The sequence below is a fragment of the Tachypleus tridentatus genome, chromosome 13, assembly GCF_004210375.1.
Source record: "Tachypleus tridentatus isolate NWPU-2018 chromosome 13, ASM421037v1, whole genome shotgun sequence".
In the NCBI taxonomy this organism is placed as follows: domain Eukaryota; kingdom Metazoa; phylum Arthropoda; class Merostomata; order Xiphosura; family Limulidae; genus Tachypleus; species Tachypleus tridentatus.
The window spans coordinates 264,706,040-264,724,605 of NC_134837.1; the positions used below are offsets into that span (position 1 = coordinate 264,706,040).

General features: G+C 34.7%; 1 long non-coding RNA gene across 2 annotated transcripts; it reads right to left on the reverse strand.

Moving 5' to 3' along the window:
* Positions 1-4,124: 4,124 nt before the first annotated feature.
* On the reverse strand, positions 4,125-11,870 carry LOC143239676 (uncharacterized). 2 transcript variants are annotated; one of them, XR_013021303.1, is made up of 4 exons: positions 11,733-11,870; positions 10,884-10,976; positions 4,404-4,511; positions 4,125-4,284 (listed from the first exon to the last, which is right to left on the reverse strand). It is a non-coding gene; the product is annotated as an uncharacterized LOC143239676 (long non-coding RNA). The 2 variants fall into 2 exon arrangements; XR_013021302.1 differs by having other exon boundaries at positions 10,872-10,976.
* Between the last annotated feature and the right edge of the window lie 6,696 nt (positions 11,871-18,566).

The following is an 18,566-nucleotide window of genomic DNA, read 5'->3' on the forward strand; positions in this document are numbered from 1 at the left end:
TGTCCATAGACATTGCTGACATCCACGACACGGGTTTTGCCTACTCTATCCAAATGTATTTGGACATATGGATTAAATATGACCTTGAACAGTCCTCGATATTTCAATATTTAAGAATCTGATAAAACCCATTACCTTCGGTGAATGTTGGGCAGCTATCCAGTCCATTTCACTTGATAAGTGTCTGGGAGCCGGATAGTTTTCTAATGGAATTCTATTCTCACGTGTGGCATATCAGTAATTACAATTCCTTTTGTTACTTTAATGACTGTCTGACACTGACGTCCATGCTGCCTGTTACATAGGATGTGTTATTTACATTAATTTTTTAAGGATCCCACTCACTCAGCAATTGTTTGTTCGTGATGTCCCATATCACTCGTTCATGTAGATGCAAAAATTGTGTCTAATGTTCGGTGTAGACGTTTCAGTACTGTTAGGCCTAATCTTGTTCTTGACTCTCGAACGTGTTTAGTGGGGAGTAGAAGTATTCAACAAAATTGCCGGGATATTTCTCTCTGTGATAAAACCAAAGATATACGAATATCTACGAATGTGATATGTTTCGGAGAGGTATGGGTTTTAATGAATTGATACTTAACGGATCCCTTTGACATAACTCAGGATGTTCGTCAGGGATGTCCATTGCCGCCTTACCTGTGATAGAGTACCTGCTTTCAAGTTTGCATCACATTGTTACAGAGATGACCACTATCACCTTACTTGTGATAGAGTAGCTGCTTTCCAGTTTGCATCACATTGTTACAGGGATGACCACTATCACCTTACTTGTGATAGAGTAGCTGCTTTCCAGTTTGCATCACGTTGTTACAGGGATGACCACTATCACCTTACTTGTGATAGAGTACCTGCTTTCTAGTTTGTATCACATTGTTACAGGGATGACTACTATCACCTTACTTGTGATAGAGTGTCTGCTTTCAAGTTTGCATCACATTGTTACAGAGACGACCACTATCACCTTAGTGTGATAGAGTACCCGTTTTCTATTTTGTATCACATTGGCTATATTTACAACCTTAAAGTGGTAGCTACTCTAGTACTGTCAATACCACAACTTTATAATGTATGTGATGCGACATACTGTACTTCTCTGTACAGAAATATAGATATAATAACCGTTAAACCGTTAACACGAATATCGTTTTGGTATTTATGATACACGTAACGTGACATATGGTCCTTCTCTATACATACATATAGGCACACTAACCATTCACTTGAATATCATTGCGGTACGTATATGTGATGTGGAGTGACAGATGGTCACTTCTCTATATACACAGACACATACCTGTAATAACTTAACATTACGATTATATAAAGAAATACAATCTTCAACACATATCCACACAGGAATTATTATAATGCTAATGGTTACGCATATAAGAAAACTGAACTAAGAATTCACATCAGTAAAGCATTATTTTACAAAATGTTTTAAAAGACCGGATAATGTTGATAAACTTTTCATTAAAATTATGTGAAATGTTTGTTGTTTGACTTATTTTTCATGTATATTCAGTAGAAAGAAATACTATAGTAAATGGAGTAACACTACTTCCTATGTACGATATGTTTGATTTTATTTTAAAGCAGTAATTTATATTTAAATGACTGATTACAACTTTCACATATCAGCAGTAATAAACCTGTAGTTATATGATGTAGGTTAGGAATGCGAACGATTAAAAATTAAGATGTTACGAGATGTACAAAGTAATACAACTGGGATATATTTATATACGATATCCTCTTTATATCTTAAACATGTATAGCATTTATTTTGTTACGTCAAATATTTAATGATTTAATCTAAAGCCTAGTTTCTAAATGAAGTAACGTGTTACACAAAAGAAAACTTACAACGGTAAGTTTGTAGCACTAAAAATCGAGTTTCTTTGCCTGGTGTAGATCCGATCTTAACAACAATGCAAGATGGAAATAAAGTAGGTAATTGCTTGATCACTGAAAATTATGAACATAGTTTATGTGACTTATCTACTATTTAACAACGTAAATTTATTTCTAACGACTCGCCCCATTTGGTTAATAAGAAATATGAAGGTTTATAATACTGAAACCAGAGATGCGCTACCCGTGTTGGGAACACAAATATCCCATTGGTTAACTTAAAACAAAGATACTTGCCCGTTTATTTTTGTAAACACTGAATTTTATGCAACTTAATTATTTTGTAAATGTAATTACTTTTACGAACTTACTAGATCTGCATGTGGTTTCTAATTTGAATGATATAATCGATTTTAGGTGGACGCCCGACTGTGATGAGTTCGGTTAAAATAGAATTCTGAATAACTTCAAGAAAGATAACCTTACAGGGGAATCCGATTACGTGAGAACCTTTCTGTAAAGAAACAAGTTTGTTTTTCAGGGTATGTAAACAGAATAAGAAGAGACTGCGGCTACATACTTAATCTATTCAGTATTGACTAACCCCTCAGAACGTGCATAAGGTAATTTGATTTATTACACTATTTTATGAAGTCATTCTCCACACAATAACTAACGTTGTAGTCAATTTCGTATAACCAGATTGAAGACAAATTAGCCCTGGGTCAGCTTTATTTTACACAATTCTTAAAGATCCACCCACATACGATACAAATACCATTCATTTTTAAATGGTAAGTGTTGTCAATTACAAACACGATCTTCTAATTCTTAAAGAAACATCCTTCGAATAAATATATTTAAAACAGTTACTATTACCATTTATTGATAAGTAGAACGCAAAAGTTTCGACCTTCCTTCCGGTAATCTTCAGGTTGGCCTTAAGTATTAATACCAGCCCTTTCGAAATTCTCGATTTCACTTACTTTCGAGAAATAACAAAATATGGGAAAGGTAATATTGTACAAATAAAAATAGTGTTGTTCATGTACACAGTAACTGAAAGTTAAGACATGGAAATATTATGGTTGAAGTTCAACCCACAGACAGGTAACGTCAGAAGCTGAACAAAGCTGTGCGTCGTCCTTCGTGCATTGTAAGAAATTATTCACACAAAAAACATCGAAGTAAACAGTGCAAATAGAAAACGGCATAAACTCAAATAATTTAAAGTGTAATAAAGGAAAGTTCAAGAAAAACATGGATGAATAAAGTCACATAGATCGAAATCTTCATTGTAAGATGCAAAGACAATATTGCCGTCTGATTTTGTTGTCAGTTCAACAAATGTCCAATCGGTAGCTTTAGGCTTAACAAGCGAGACTAATTAAACTAATTACACAATAGTAGGAACATCAAAACTAGTATTTGTTTCGAAATAACCTGTACGATTTCTTAATTTTATGTATATATATTACCACATTACAAGAACAGATAATGAACAAAGTTTTGTAAAACGTACATTGATGGTTCATTTATTTTCCATATATTGTATTTTGAATTTTTATTACTGAGATGTCAGGTTTGAAAACTCACGTCGTTGTTCGATGTTGTAAGTTATCTTGTCACCTTTTTTTTTTTTTTTTAGAAATGGAGATTTTGTTCTGTGGCAAATACAGCCACATTTTATTATCCATATGAATAAAATGACTCGTAACAGTTATAATGTAGCTAAATTGCGTTGCTGTGAATGTTAACCGTAACAAATAGCATTTTATGTTCGGTATAGGTTCGTACTATATATATATAGTAAGCCTGTATGAGGCTTAGAATCATAGGAAGTATTTGTGTTGTACTAATGTTTTGAAGGAGTCGGTGAGATCATAAAGTGCAGGATGTAGCTTTAGAAAGATTTAATTGGAGGCGAATTTAAAATCATTTCTTTAGTACGTATTAAAAAACCCTTTATCTTTACAAACTAACGATTGTTGTTCTAATCAAACGTTAAATAGCACTGTAATTTTGAAGACATTTCCAAGGAGGATGAAAGTCCTTGCTACTGTAGTAATTATATGTGTTGGGTTACTAGAACGATTCAGTCATATTTGTATTTTGGTTAGCAGCTCATTGATCTAGGGAAATAAGGTATTTAAAGTTAAGGTTTAACTACAATAGTTAAATGTGTAGATGTACATTGAATGTTTGTGAAGTTTCAGGTAAGTCATTTCAGGTTAATAAATGCAACGGAATATAAAGTTTAATTTATTAATTTTGAAAAACGATAAACAAACAATGTAACAAAGTAATCAATCTAATAAAATTCATTAGACAGGAACCAGACTAACACGTGCAGGGAATTTTATTCTGTTTTACTGCAAGTGCATGACGTACAACTGCAGGCTTCTCCTTCTAGAAAGAGAAAAAGATTACATGTAAAATACAAATTGAGGTTTAAACAAGGGACAAAAACCTTTAATAATATATTAAGAAATTATACACTATGAAGGAACTAGTAAGATACTACTTACCTGTACACTTACATTGACCGGCAGTTTCTGCTTTTTTACTGCACATGGTGCACTTACAACCGTCTTCTTTACCACATGTGCACTTCTCGATACATGTGCATGTAGGATCTTGAAAGAGAAATGTGGCACAAATTAATCAGGTGTTACGACAGATTGACGTTCACATTAATAGTTGGTTATGTCAGGAACGTTACTTAGTTACGTAGTTCACGACAAGTCAATGAATGAACACATTTCAATTTTTGTAATGCACAGAACATTAACTCATAATGAAGTGTATATCGTGTAGTTTTGTTTCGACATTTAAATACAAGTCATTAAGATAAGAAATATTCTTTTAATAGGAGGTAAAATGGTTTAGGCTTACAACTGGAAACGAACTGTTAAAATTGCTAATGAAAAGCTTCTGTTATTTTTAGATTAATATGTTAGACAATAGGTTTAACCTTCATGTTCCAATAACACATCATTTAGATAAAGAAGACAAGTTTAGTGTTAAACTTTCGAAATCGGTTTATTTCAGCGGTAAATTAGGGAGTCGGTGGGAACGGAGAAACCCCGCAAAAGTGAGAGGATTATTATTGTTCCAACACAAGCTCTCTGAACAGCTGTTTGTAAATAACAGTTATATTTGATTAAAGGCATATGTAGCATGGTAATTCTATGTGTATAGTTTGATTTACCAAATAAACCGGCAGATATTTTTCACCTATGTCAACAACTTATCAAACTGAGTGTCATTTTTGTTAAATTTGGTATCATAAAAAACTACCTAGATATTAAGGTTATCTGTTACAGCTGTAGATACTTAGGGCTGGTGATGTTCTAAAGATAGTTTAGGTAATATTTGATAACATATCTAGTTTCATGGATTGTAGTTTCAAATAGAAAGTTATTACAGTAAGGGGTAACTGATGAGCATTTAACAAGTTATGTATTCAAGCTACTTTATTAACGGTAGGTTTAAGTACGAAATGGTATCAAAGGCCATTTAAGCAGTATCGTTAAACAGTTAAGAAGCTACATATGAATATTTAGATTTATACAATTCAAAGATATTTCTGGAAGCTATTGCTAGAGGGAGTAAGAAACACACATTGGTGAAATAACAATGGTGTAAGTTTGCATTGAACACTTGTGACCATTTAAGTCATTTACATGAATAAACGTTTTAAAAGACACCTTGCTTTATTTTTATCCAAAGAACTCACTGCAACCGAAGAAACCAATGAGTTTATAATCCAACGGTCCTTTAACTGTTGATGTATTCATTAAATCTTGAGATCAAGTGCTCTTCGTTGTCACTGAAAATATTCCTAACTAGTACAGAAGTGCGTCGTAATTGCTGGAAGTTCTATCCATTTTTCTTCACAACCTATTTCTGTTGTTTCGGATTTTGATCCCCAGAGGGATTCAGCTTAAACATCTTCAAATAAATAATTAACGTTGATTGGAGCAAAAGTGCATGCAAACGGTTTTAGTGAGAAAGTTAAAGCCGTTCGCTGTCGTCCAATACAGACTGCCCTCAATCGTTTATTGTATCTGCTGTTCAATATACCTTATGTTCGAAGAGTGACATGAAATGTAAAAATTAAACAGAGGCTGTTTGCAACAAAGAGTTGTTTAGTGACGGCATCAATCTTTACATTGAAGTATGACACTGATATTGTCATTTGAGAAATCCTTCTCTGATGTCTTAAGTCGAATCATGTAGTCCATGGTGGAGTACTCTCTTTGGAACCCAGTGGGTGAGGAGGTTGATTGATTCGAGGAACCACTAAAGACGAACAATAACCATCCTCAAAAGTTATCAGAGACAATTCGTTAAAGTAATTGGACGTTTATTTCAAGGAATCATGATTTCCTTCCCAGGCTTCGAGGAAGGTAGGACAATAGCCTGGCGCTAGGCATAACATTCTACTGCCAGATCAAGTTAAGAACAATCAGAAAAATAGTAGAAGGAGATAAATGGTGCAGCATGTTATAGTGTATATCAAGTCCAAACGACGTACTGCCAGTTTGAGTTACACCAGTGCAAAAGGGACGAGTGTAGTCAAAGACAATCAGCTCGATAGGAAAGAGGTGATAGCTCTTCCCGATTCTTGATGGCCAAGAAGGTGAAAGAAGCAGGAGTGCTATATATCCAGCAAAAGCTTTCACCTAGAGTATCGGTGATGCTCCGGGTAGCAGCTAATTGGTTATCAGAGAGTAAGGTCAACATTGTTCAATGACCTATGAATTATTGTTTCTTGACACTGGAACTGGTGGTATAAGATAGGGCAGTTATGAACTGAATCCAATACTTTTTCTAGCATTGGCTTCTTACCCACTGGGCAAGTGCACGGGCCTACTGGAAAGCGATATGGTTTGAGAATAGGATATCTATGGAAAATATCACAGGCTCGTTTGTTTTTTTTTAGACTTCTGTGCCACGTGACAGCCAGGATCCCACCATGGAAGAGAATATAGTGGTAAACGTGTCTTGGTTTTAGAAATACATTTAGCAGCTGCTTGTATAATACAGTCAGATACTGCTGCCACACTGTCATCAATTGATGGCCTACAGTCGATGACAGCATCGAACAAGTTATGCGAGAGCAGTGTAAGAAGGCATGATATAGCTTCCACTTGGGTACGCAGAGCATCGACCACAGCTTGTCCCAAAATTATAGGGAAATGGTTTCTGCTTCCTTGGTTACTGTGAACCCTCAACGAGAAGTGAGAAAGTAATGAGTGGAAGCAAATTCAAAGATCTATAGTAGTAAAGGACTAATTAGATGCATGAAAATAAAACTAGGATTGAAAGAGAAATGTTGCTGTCAGGGAGCAAACCCTTCTATTAATATCAGTACTTCCCCAGAGGGGATACTGTCCATTACAGTCTGACAGGATTAAAAGGGAGACAGCAGCTGTTCAATGAAAGCATAAAGGTATGATTGATCCTAGGTCTCTTCAGGCGACAGGTGGAGAGAACAAAGTGATGTTATGACCTAAGGAAACAGATTGTTACGGTCTCCAAGGGTGTGTCGAGTGACAAAGACAGGGTGGGCACATTGTTCAATACATAGTTCCATCCCTCCATGCATTCGTACATAACACACGCTGTGTTTTATCTACAAAGAATATTGCCAAAAGACGACTGTAACGGCGGCAGGATTAAGAAATTTTTCCTGTAAGGAAAGATAAATAGGATGGTAGGAAGCAATCAGTGTTTTGATGTAATCCAGATTAGAACGTAAACATCGACAGTTCTATTTTCATTTACGCGTAGATTAACTGGGTGGAGAACCCTTCTGTTTACGACCACGTTCCCCCCCCCCTTATTATCCTTATTCAAGGGAGGTATTTCGACCTCAATGGATCCTACCCTGGGTCAACTGGACGAGTCTTTGCTGTTGGAAGGCGATTTCAATGACTCATGACGTGAGCAAATGATTCCTTTGCATCTTAAGGGGCAGATGCATCCGAGGGAAGGCTTGTACCCACAACCAGAGGATGTGTATCTTGAGGTTTGGAATACATGTTAAATACAGAGAGGGGTGTTGGAGTTAATTCACCTTAACCATAAAGGTTAAGCTTTTCATTTGAGAACGATTCTGTTTGAGACAGATCTGTCTGCACTCCCACTGTAGTTGTGGTACGAAGTTCAGCAACATACATCCGAGAGGAGGTGGTGGACAGGAAATTTTGGGCCTCAAGATAAGTAATGTTAGGAATCGTTTTTAAACGTTGCTCCTCTATTCCAACCATTTAGGGAAAGAACGAAAGTAAGACGAGTAAGAACCATTGCAACTGAGGCAACGAGGGTCCGTTTCACACTCATTGGTATCACGAGTCCTGGCAACACAACGAGCCCATGTTAGGTAACCACGAAATGACGTCTTTGAATGACTGAACCTTTGAGGGCTTTGGAATGTATGGCCGTACTTCACAATTAAGATAACCTGCCTTTATGGCGGCAGGTGAACGTGGTGATGTAAATATCAGAACGAGAATATTTGTAGGCATATAATTCCATATTTGCGAGTGGAGATACGACTCACCACAGAAACTCCTTGAGTGGAGAGACCAGCAAGAATCTGACTCGGGGATGTTTTTCAAACTCTTCTCAACAGTAACTTCTCGTTATGAATTCAAAGTACCATGAGGTGTAGCCTCAATAGGTATATCCTCAAATGCCTTTGAATGCAAGAGGAGTTCACTGCGTTGTGAATGTTTCCACTAATGTCACTAGATCGAAGGCTTATTTTTACCGACTTTAGAGCGAGAGTGTCTCTCTCCAGTCGCTTCTGAATATAAAAAGGGAGAGACTTACTTTAATAGTTTATCTGAAAGAGAATGTAGGATAAGAAAGTGAGGTACAACAAGTGGTACACATGTTGAAGATTGCTGCTCAGAAACTTCAAGACATTGTCGTTTACCTATGTACTGGTTTCCACCAATTTCGTTAAAGATGGTATTTGGAAGATCTATGATGAAAAGAAAAAATTTCAGTGCCCACTTACCCCACCCACTATGGAGCCCTACGAGAGGATACTACAACGTTAAACAAGGTCACTTCAACAAGGCCAGAGTTTCGTGAGCACTATATCCAAATACCAGCATCATATAAAGTGTCCATAACACCTGTCGAGAATATCCAATACTGGTGCTTGGTTGACCGTAGCACTAGTGGACCAGCCAATTGACTTAAGGGGGACCTGAGGTACCCTGTCTATAGGAATTGAAAGCCAAAGTGGTGGGTTGGACACCTCAACTATGAGGATCCTCTCCTTCCCTTCACGGGTCACCACGCACGGGAAATACGTGGGTGGATATTTAGATCCCATAGGAGGTGCACTGAACCTTCCCTTGGCGGTCCCCTTACCAGGTAAAGGAGTCCATACCGAGGGGAAATATTTGTGGAAGGGTCCTTGTGAAATGAATTATACATTGTTCCCCCCTCCTTCTATTTACATCTCCTAAGCTTTGATTGTAGTTGTCACCACAATATCAAAAATATTTGACGAATAATGTTAGTTTGTTTTAAAGGGGATACCAAGCTATTTGACAACATTACTGATGTCACTTAAGGAATCGACTGGCAGTATAGAAGACTTGCCATCACTTATTCCTCTGGGAAGGAATATTGCATCGCCATCACTTATTCCTCTGGGAAGGAATATTGCATCATGACACGTATAATTGGCATCTCTCCGGGTTAAAGCATCTACTGCAAGTGAAACGAATTAAACCTACATTAAATCGGATTAATTTCTCTTGTGAAGAAGGATGATTTGCATTCAAAGTAAGCCTCGTTCTAAGTATGAGAGAAGGAATCTTTGGTTCATATAAACTGAATAAATTTGGAAAATCAGGCAGCTGTATTAAAGCTGATGTTATGGATAGCACTGTTAAGTAGAGGTTTCTTAATAGTTACGAAAGAAGCAGTCTCTTTAGGCAGTTTTGTTTTTGAAGAATACATTAACTCGTGATCATTGGGTTGTGACTCGAACTAGCTGAATGTTTAGCACTTTTTGAAGGTGTTGTCCGAGAGACCACCATGTGAAATAAAGAACCAAGATAAACATTGCAAACAACTACATTTGTTTTCCTTGCAATAACGTTTCAATGCATTTGATTTTCTCTTATAAAATTAATTGTTGAATGATCTTTATTTTAGTAGCTTCAGACGTCATGAAGATAATTTACAAAAAAAACAGAAAATAATTCAACATGTGCGATATAGCAAATACTGTAGTAAAGACATTACAGAGCAAAAAACACTTCAAGGAAAGAGAGCTTTCCATAGAGTAAATTCTCCGATTCTACAGCGGCCATTACTTCAACATGTACCGTACAAGTTATCTGTACTTTGTATAATGCAATACGTTTGACAGTTTCCATGTTCCAGCACTATCGCTTTCTCTACCCATTACATAAAACCTTTGAAAACCAAGTCAGGTCTATATGCGGATTAACATTTTGCGTTCGTTCTTTTTGGAGGATATGCCTTTTGATAAAATATCGGAATACCGAGAAAATTGTATCAAATTACTAATCTCGACCGGACATCGGGACAGACCCCTCAAACTGGAATACATGGTTGGTTTATTGTTAAAGAGTGTTCCGCTATTATTGCTGTTGTACTAATTAGTTGAAATTTAACACTGTTGTTACCGTTATTTCATAGTTTTCAATAGAGTTAATTTATTTTAACATGGGTAGCTGTTACTAACGGATAGCTCCGAGAATTGAAATAGGTTTGTTCTTGTCGAGTAGAATAAACAATTAGTGGACGTGCACAAGGTAAGGGGGTTTGTCATTTGTAGAGAGGTAAAAATAGTAACACCATTTAAAAACCAAGTAATTAAAAACCCGATGGAACATTGGAAGATTATAAACCATAAGTATTAGAATATGAATATGTCTTGCTAGTTAGGTAAATAATATAAACATGTGTCAGAATATTAAGAAAACCTTTACTACCTTTACACTTACAACTTCTTTCAGTTTCAAGTTTCTTGCACGTGGAGCATTTACATCCGTCTTCCTTGCCACACATGCACTCTTTTATACTCGTGCACATTTGATCTTCAAGGAAAAGAATTAAGTGTAGCATAAGTAAGGTACGAATGTTTCGTTTCTTTTAGTTCTAGAAGTAGGTCATTTAAATGAAACGTTACGTTGTTATCAATATTTAATAGTAATATATGTACACGTGTTAATATGTAGTGTATTAAATACATATTAACCTGAACTCGAAGTAATTACACCTTTATATTCTGATATTGTTACAAAAATTACGGTTTGAAATAAGTTTTATGTATTAATAAAGATATTGGGAAGTGGAAAGTGTCGTTTTAGGTTTTCTAAGTTAAGTTTTAGTGTTCAATCAAAACTAAATTGTCAAGTGTGGCTTAGATTACAGTAAAAATATTATTGGTAGTGTTTCAAATAGATATATTACGGCCACTCTCATTGCAAGTGACCGAGTTAACTGTGAAAAAGGGTTACAGAAACACTAAAAAGCCTATTTATATCTAGACTTTTATATTAAAATTGATAACCTTAAATATATAATAAATACCCTTAAATAAACTTCACCTAACCATTTGTAAATTATTACATTACTCTTACCTCATATACTTAAGAACACTTCTAACTCATTACCTAAACCAAACTAATCTGACATAAACATTAATAACATTTATTATTCAAATCAAATTACACATGTACTTTCAGCTCTCACTACTTCTCTGTAACACTACTTAATACAACCTCGTTTCCAAATACTTCACATGTACATCTTACTCTACCAATCATAACATAAAAAAAATAAAAACCTACCTCCACATTTACACACTACGTCTGTCATTATTAATAACTATAAAATTTTACTACCTCCCTCTCAAACTATAATTCCCGTCTCTTTTTGCTGTGGTTGAAGTTTTTATTTGAATCGTGTTAACGATTCGTATGCAAAATGACCAATAACGTACCGTGTGTTATTTCTAGCCAATCATGATGAACAAACATGTCCTAATTACAATAAACAGTAACATATCTAAATATTTCATATAACCGGTCTGAACTTGTAAAATATAGTTCAATACTAGTTCACTGTAATGTCTACTATTGGTTATAAAAACACACGTAACTACACATCTTTAGGTTTATCGGTTTCTAATATTTTTCCAATTTCTGGTGTTTAAACCTAAATATAATACTAATACCTCATGTCAAACTCATCGGTGATAAGATTGTAGGCTCAAAACGCTAAAAATCGGATTTCAATACAAACAAACCAAAAACACAATGTAATAACTAATACACAAAATTAACTGTTACTATGTAAGTGTCATATGATGTTAATAAAGTGTTAAAAATCTCACGACAGATTTATAATTTAATTTATTAACAATAATCCAGTTACCAAGATCCAATCAATTGATTACATAAGGATAGTCTATGATGAAAGAAGAGCTCTATTGTTAATGACATAAATATTTGATGCATAAAGCTGGTTTATATATAGTGTAACTGGTTTATTAAAATCATTCTTTGATTTTCTTTACTCATACCAGTTTGTTTCTTTGAATTTCACGCAAAGCTACTTGAGGACTATTGCGCTAGCCGTCCTAATTTTGCAGTGTCACACAAGAGGAATGGCAGCTAGTCATCAACACCCACCGCTAACTCTTGGGCTACTCTCTTACCAACGAATAGTGGGATTGATCATCACATTATAACGTTCCCACAGCTGAAAGGGCGACCATGTTCGGTGCGGCCGGGATTCGAACCTGTGACCCACAGAATACGAGTTGAACGCCTTAACCCATCTGGTCATGCCGGATTATGCTCAGACCACTAAATTATTGTAATTTGAAACTGTTGACTTTGTCGGCTGTATTAAATATTGGTGGACGTGACATTGAACACTTTTAATATGAAAACGTCTCTTGAGCTGGATCACTCCCCCACACACTTTCCAGTTTATCACAAAAAAGTGCGAGATCTTACAAAATAAAGTTTGAGGTTTGAGTCCTCTAGTGCCCAGGTTTGTACTTACATCAAACAGACAAACTGTTCTCATTTCTGTTTAGGAAAGAGGAGTGCCACTCCCTCTTGTTTTTATTAGAATCATTGGTTTAGGTGCTTATCTTTATTTAAACATTTAGAACAAACCCTGGTCATGTTATGTCCGATAGTTTTACTTTGAAGAATAAAAAAGAAACGCAGGTAACGCCCAGTAGTTTCACCAGATCACCCAATGTTGTTCATTTGGTGGTCACAAAGACTGATGTAGTTAGGGAGAATTTAGACATTTTGTGTCTTTTATGTTCTGTGTCTGTGACAAATAACACTACTAATAACACCACTAATACCATACTAATACATGTTTTACATGATAATGGAACTGCTCATTCATTGTTGGTACAAGTTGGTATAGTTTTGTTTTTGTAAAAATTATAAAAATTATCTGCACCTTCACAAAAGTTCAAGATGAATGTAAGTGACAATCCGTGCAAGGCTTTTACTTTCATCTTGGATAATCGCTTGTGTATTACAGAAATAACATTGTCCAATGTTATCACTTTTCCTACTATGTTTTCTAAACCTGATCTGTCATTGAGCAGTTTGATATGAAACAACATGACGAGCGCTAGAACACCTACCAATAATCACTGGATAGATTCAGATAAACTTCACAAATATAAAAGGTTATTTAGTTACACAATCTTTTAACAAACTGTAAGGCTTTAAAATGTACTGCACTTAACAGCACATTGTTGGACTATGCACATGATTTGAAATGGTTTGGTGATTTGGTGGACAGAGTAGTCTTCCCAAGTCAAGATTCCAGCAACCACGAATGAACGTTCTCATGCTGCTGAGAAGTCTTGAGGTATCCTCTTCCTTGGATCAAAATATCATTGTTGTAATGGTTTCTGCTGGTTTGTCTTAAGAATCCATTAAAGTATTATATTCTTAACATTACCAAAACTGTTGCCTGTAAATAATATATGAAAGCAAGATTTGAATACATCAACCATGTAGTTTAGGTCTTGAAACAATGCACATATTTTACGTCATGTGATTATGACACAATATTATTGAAAAATAATCAGAAGACATCAAGAACAATGAATAAAATACAGATAATTTAATTATCACTAAAAATATTTGATATCGTGAAATGTTTAACTATGATGGAACTACGTCTATAACATAACCATCAAACAGGTGAAAACTGTATGACATCTAATTATTAGACACTTAACACTATTGATTTCATTATCTGACCAAATATTTGCTTAGAAGTGTTGAATAAAAGAAGCCATTGTCCACTTTACAATGTACTTTCTGGTGTAAATATGTATTAATAATAGAGATCTCTTTAATTTGTAGCTTTATAATTTTTAATTTGATTAACCTGTTGTTCTATGAATATTGTATTTATTATAGACTTTAAAAAACCCTGTTGGTGAAAGTCGGAAATATAGTTCTGTGGCTGTTCTTTTGTTAACTTTTCTATTCACGGATTCATCAACACTCTTCATAACTTCTATATCAAATAGGGGGACTGATCCCCACTATGAACAAGTTCTATATAACTCATTTTATAACTTTGGGTTAACACAAACGTTAAAACTAGCTTTTTACATCGTCTAAGTAAATGTTTCGTTTCTTTCTCTAATTGGTCGAAGCCAATCATTATCGACATGAGAGTTGTTTTTTATTTGTTCTTATTATGATCATGATATATTTTGTAAAGTTGACTAAGTAATACACATTATTCCCAAAGTGCAGTCCATATTTTCCACTTCATAATCAGGACACAATTTCTCAGTAGAATTCACTGACAATTAACAGTCCATTGATGAGTGTAACGTGCGCCTCTGATGTGTTGAGAGTCTGGATCTCATATAATTTATTTGATAGTTTGTGATGAACTATACCGTTTTTATAGCTTCAACATATTTTAGTGTTTGCAATAAATATAATGTAAAGAAATGTAAAAAAATTGCTAAAAACAGTAAATAAATAAATTAGACAGAAGAAATAAGTAAATGAATTTCTTCAATGAAAATCTTACGTTGTTATTGTAGGTTTAATTTCATAATTATAGTTTAGATGGTGTTTGTATGAAAAAAGATAAATAAAATATTTATCTAGTATATTTCAAGACAGTCTTATTAGAAACAATTCACTGTTTTTCTACAGGAATAAACTTTTTTGTTTGAATCTTTTAGATACCATGAACAGTCAAAACGTGGAGCACCATACCACAGATTCATCAGTGAATTCACACATTTGAACAATGATATGGTAAAAACTTGCATGTGGTTGAGGAGGTAAAAAAGATAGAACCATAAAGTCACAACACGTGTGTGTTCTGTCCTTATCGTTATGATAGAGAAAACAACTTTAAACAATATTTCTCTTCCAAGCTCGTTACATCCACACAATTACTTGAATGTTCCATTGTGTTTTCCATTACTATTAATTACTTCCTACCAACGTTTCACAAGCTTCTGAATGTCACTTCTATAAAATCTTTGGGGTGTGGAGGAAAAGAATATAGAGGTGGTAGTTTGATATCATTATATGTTCCAATCTCTTTTCCATCAAGATAGTTCTGCAAACTTCGAACTACATGATAATCAGATGGGGCCAGGTCTGGAGAATAAGGAGGATGTGGAAGTTTTTTCCCAGTCTAACTCTTCAATCTTTCCACATGTGATCCTTCCTGTATGGGGCCGTGCATTACCCTGGTGTAACACAACATCTTAACGATTGATCAAAGCAGGCCTCTTTTCTTTCAGTGCAAAATTGAAGCGCTCTAAAAGTTTAGAATAGCAATCTGGTGTAATTGTAACATTGAGTGGCAGCAACTCAAAGTTGATCACATCAACAATATCCCACCAAACGCTTAACAAGACTTTCCTAGAGTGGAGGCCCATATTGAGCTCTGCTATAGCCAGTTTACTTGCACTGAGCCATTGTGAGCAGCGCTTAACATTTTTATATAATATCTATTTCTCATCTCCAGTCCCTAACGTGTCAAAAAAAGGTAAGTTACGTTCACTAGAGTGCAGAGAAGTGCAAAGGTCCACTTTTGCTATTAGGTTGGCTTCTGCCAAATCATGGAAACCTCCAAACAAACCTTCAACATTTTCTTTCATTGAGAGACTTCGCACCATAAACACCTTGAATGTTTAATGTATTTTCTGCTACACTATTGCTATTTTCTTAACTCATAAAACATTATGTACATAATGTGCTTCTTAGACACATCAATATTCATAATTGTTCATTTGATTAATGATCTGAAAAAGTGAGGTTGGGTTACTTTGTTTTATTTGTCACACGTTTTTATACACGTCCTATTACATATTTTAGTTATTAAAGCCTTATACAAAGATACAAATGATGATGCACTTTCTGTATTACATTTTCGGACAATACTTTTGGGATGACCTGACATATTAGCAAAGAAAGATAATAAACGTTTTTCTTGACGTCTTCCAAAACTGTAAAATATGACACAATGTTTTTTTTTTTTTTTCTCTTTAATATGTAAATTAGTATGATGTTAACTTAATGAGAAACTTTAACCGTGTAAATTATGTACAATAATCCTAATTAATTTTGTTTTGCAAATTGTTTTATGCTAACCTTCACCATGTTAAGTTATTATCTTTGTATAATAATATCTCCAACTCTTTTGCAATTCTTGACCAGAATACTAAAGAGCTATATTTAAATAATTCGAAAGTATTTTAATAAACCAAATGACACCAGAATTAAATTAGTTTTACCGTATTACTTTTGATACATGGCCAAGCGTGTTAAGGCGTGCGGCTCGTAATCTGAGGGCCGCGGGTTTGCATCCCCGTCGCGCCAAACATGCTCGCCCTTCCAGGCGTGGGGGCGTTATAATGTTACAGTCAATCCAACTATTTGTTGGTAAGAGAGAAGCCCAAGAGTTGGCGGTGGGTGGTGATGACTAGCTGCGTTCCCTCTAGTCGTACACTGCTAAATTAGGGACGGCTAGCACAGATAGCCCTCGAATAGCTGTGTGCGAAATCAAAAACAAACAAACAAACAAAATTACTTTTAATATTATTGATGTCAGAACCAGATAGTTACTTTGTAAGGAGTTTAATACATACATGAATATTTCCAGATGATTTGATTTCGAAAGGTAAGATGTAAGAACCAAGAGGTGTGTGTGTACTTATTTTGTTAGGTTAGTGTTACTGCTATTCGGTGTGGTTATAAAAACAAGTCTCCTTTTTCTGTGTGCGAGGAATTTGGTAAATTGTTTTTTTTTACTAAATTTATATTTCTTCTGTTGCGCAAATTGCTTTAATAGTCTTAACTCAGTAGACTTCAGAGTGGTCGTTATGGCCACTACCACTCGCCCCTACGCGACCAGGCAGCTTTCCGTGAGTTTTATTGTACCGCCAATCTCTTTAACACTGGCAGTCATTGATTCGGTATATAAATTATTGAGGTAAATAGGTGTGGAATGTCTCCCACACTTTGGTAATGAACGTTACATGGTGACGTTATATCATCTGGTATTGCGCAAATTCTATGCAGTAGCGGTAACTTAAACTTCAATAGTCCCTGTAGAATTGGTCGGACAGAATATAAAATGGACAACACTCCGATCCGCGTCTTTCAAACTCCCTCGCGATATAATAGCGTCAGAGCTATAAATATATGTTCGTATAATTAAAACAGAACACGAGTGTTACCAAACGAGAACTGGTGTTTTAACCACATGTGTCAATATAAAGACATCCCGAATTTAATTTAAATCTAAAGATTAACAATTATGATCAACTAGACAGGAATTTCTATATTTAACATAGCTTTGATTTTATTATAGCTTCTTCCACGTGAATTATAATATTTAATTCGTTTATTTAACCTTTATGTTTGAAGAATTAAAGATTTTTGTATTTATATATTTATTTCTATAAAATAGTACAGATCTAATTTATTTTTATATATACTTTTACTTTTTATTTTGTGTATCAACATATGTGAATTTATTTTGGCATAAACTGCGCAGTTAATGTTACTACTTTAATTTTTACTACGGTAGTTATAAAATTACTGTATATAATTATATACTTTCCCCAAAAAATTTGTACGTAATTGTGTTGCTACTTCGTAAAGATAAACATTAATCTAATTGTTACTTGTTAAACTTGCAGAACTATTAATTATTTATTATTTGTGTTCAAAGTAACTGCTTTTAGATATAAAATAATATTATAGCTACGTTACATATATATTTTGTTGTTTTTGCAATATTCTACGGCACATTAATTATGTTGTATTTTAAGTTCCTTTTATTCAATAAATGTGCTCTTACGATATACATTGTAAATAAAGTTCATCTAACTGATCTCAATAAAACCATAATTTGAGAGACTGTTTAATGTAGAATGTTTTATGAATGAATATCTTACGCCTCCCTTCGAGAAAGTTAGAAGCAGTTTTATAAAGTAAGTCATATGACAAATTTATTTACGTGAACTGGAAATAGTCGCACGTTAAGTTTATAAGTCATTCACTCAGAAATATAGATTTTCGCGTGAGAAATAGTTTCTCCAAAGAAAAGTTACACGTAAAGTAAATAGTCGTAGAAATGGGAGGCTT